Source organism: Gopherus evgoodei, unplaced genomic scaffold (assembly GCF_007399415.2).
Source record: "Gopherus evgoodei ecotype Sinaloan lineage unplaced genomic scaffold, rGopEvg1_v1.p scaffold_73_arrow_ctg1, whole genome shotgun sequence".
Lineage (NCBI taxonomy): Eukaryota > Metazoa > Chordata > Testudines > Testudinidae > Gopherus > Gopherus evgoodei.
In genome coordinates, this window is record NW_022060094.1 from 480758 (window position 1) to 483424 (window position 2667).

At 49.3% G+C, this 2667-nt stretch overlaps 2 non-coding genes across 2 annotated transcripts; both read left to right on the forward strand.

Moving 5' to 3' along the window:
- TRNAL-CAA lies at positions 1-109 on the forward strand. The gene is made up of 2 exons: positions 1-38; positions 64-109. It is a non-coding gene; the product is annotated as a tRNA-Leu (tRNA).
- A 1584-nt stretch (positions 110-1693) lies between these two features.
- TRNAK-CUU lies at positions 1694-1766 on the forward strand. The gene has a single exon. It is a non-coding gene; the product is annotated as a tRNA-Lys (tRNA).
- The last annotated feature ends 901 nt before the right edge of the window (positions 1767-2667 follow it).

Genomic DNA, 2667 nt, shown 5'->3' on the forward strand with positions numbered 1-2667 from the left:
GTCAGGATGGCCGAGTGGTCTAAGGCGCCAGACTCAAGGCTCTGTCTTTCCCACAAGTGGGGCTTCTGGTCTCCCTCAGGAGGCGTGGGTTCAAATCCCACTCCTGACACGACCTCAACAAGTGGCCTGGAAGAGTACTTGCTGAGGAGCTTTTGTAGAGTAGCGGCAAGAGAAGTTAGAGGAAATATTCAATACCTTCAGAATCCATGCGTTCAAGGCACCTAGTTGGGTAAATTCCAGTTTATTCCCCACCAGAAAGTTGGCATTGCTTGATGTTGGGCAGGTATGGATGTCAAACCTACAGGTGGAGAAAGAAGGGAGCAGTACAGTAAACACTGATAAATGGACGGCAAGACTCTTAGTCTCAGGGTTTGGGCTTGAGCCCTAAACTGGGTGCTCTACCTACTCTGGTTTGGCTGCTTCCTGAGGGTACAGAATTGACAACCTAGGGAGCAGAGATAGGAGGCAGCTACAACCAAGAGCCCTCTTAGATTGTGTCAACATCCTATCAGGAGGTCTCAAAGCCCCTCTCTCAGTTTCTATCTCAGAAATTCTATCAGCTCAAGGACCTTTTTCCATCCAAGAGCCACTAGGTAGGCAGAAGAAGAGGTGGAGAGGACTGCGATGGAGGTAAATAAAGCAGAGAAGAATTGTTCCTCTTGGGATTTTCTGGGTTTCTCTTGAGATCCTGATGAAGGAACCGGAAGCATACGCTGATTTTTTCAGGCTCCTTTCTGTCCAACAGATTAAGTTCGTCCTTTGTCCATTCCCCTGTGGGGTTAAGAGCTGGAACCCCTGTGCTCAGGATCACAACCCTTAGCCCAACCGAAGGCACTGAACAAACTCAAATGATGCTTCGGCTTCCTCCCTCAGGATCACAAGACCAACTCAAAGAAAACTCAAGAGGAACAAGCCTCCGCTCCTTTCGCTTACCCCAACGCCACCCTCTCAGGGAAGGACACGCAGCCGATAGGAGTCCTTGCGTAGAAACTTAGGGTCGGGTGTTGCTCCCCCTCCCTGGGAGCTGATAGCATTCTGACTCTGTGGAATGGGGCTCTGAGCATTGCCAGGTTGTCAGTTCTGTGCTCTCAGAAAGCAGCCAAAATGCTCAAACCCCCACCCGCTTCTCTTGGACCGCTGGGAACATGGTGTTTGCACAGGGGCTGCAAGCCCTTCTTTCCTGTCTTTGTCTACCCCGGCCCCTTCCCCACAAATGGTTTCATCGGACGCTGGAGGGACCTAACGACCTGCAGGTTTCCGCACCCACCTCCTAAAGCAAACAGTCCTTCCCTTCTCTGACATTCCTGGAGCCGCGCATCCTTGGAGGAGTTTTACCCCAGGGCGTTCTGATTCCCTGCAAAAAGATGTGTCTGGCGGCCGGCGGGGAACTGTCTTGTCTGCCCCCTCTTTGGGCGCTGAGAAGCTTTTGCTGAGAAACAGCACCTCCTCCTGGTGGGAGAATCCTAAATTCCACCCTCCCTCACAGGTTTCTCTGAGCAGCTGCTAGATGAACCCCACTTCTCTGGTCTAGACACCAGCATCTAACTAGCCTTGGAACGGGCCCTGTTTGCTAGCTGGAGAGCGAAGGAACCAGCAAAGAAGGCAAATGTCAGGAAATGAATCTCAGCATGCAAAGAAACTTCCTTCGCTCTTCTTTTGCACTCTCTGGGCCTTTGCAAGGCCTTCAGGCCTAGCCCGACTAGCTCAGTCGGTAGAGCATGAGACTCTTAATCTCAGGGTCGTGGGTTCGAGCCCCACGTCGGGCGTTTGATCTTGCACTCTTAGACATCACTCTCTCCCTTATGTTCTCAGGGCACAATGGAATCCACTCTTTGTCCTCTCAACCAGCTGAGGCTGTCTGGGACCTTTAGTAGGTCATGAAGAGAAGACAAATTGACAACTCCATGCTCCTAAGAGAGTTGAGGCTCTTCTAGCCCAGGCAAGAGAGGGAAAAAGTAACCTTTCAGAAGCTGATTGCTCCCCATCAGGGATCCAGAGCTTCTCTACTTCTTTCTATATCTTCGCCAGTGCTCAGTAGTTGAGATAACTGCTTCTTTCTCAAATCCTCCACTGGCCCTCTTCATTGGGGTGGAGATTGCTTGAGGCTGATGATTCCAACCACATCTTATTCATCCCTCCTACATTTCTGTAAGCCCTTGGAGAGTAAAACAAAATAGCAATGAAACTGGTTTCTTTTTTTTAAAACAAACAAACAAAAAGACGTGGCCTCAATGTACAACAGTATTGGAAATTGTTTTTCTGTTTCTCTTTTATATCAGTTGACTGTGCTAAAAATAAGAAGGGAACCCTAAGGAAACAAAGAGCTCAGAGCTTGTGTTAACCTCCTTTGAAGAAGAACAAATGGCCTCAGTTGGACAGAAAGTAGGTCTAGAAAGTCAAGGCCAACAACCAAACAACAGTATCCCTGCTGGTCTAGTGGTTAGAGTATGGTGCTTTAACCCCCATGGTCTGTGTTCAATTCCCGCTCAGGAAATTACCCTTTTCAACAAAAGTCTATCGTTCCTTCTGAACTTGTCTTTCAACAGGAAGAATGCAACTTCCTGGTCTCCTGCAGAATGCTTGAAAACTCTTTGGAGGCCCCGGGGAAAGCACAGCTACCAACTACTACGATATGGCTCTCTGCCCCTTAAAGCCCAGCCTCTACAC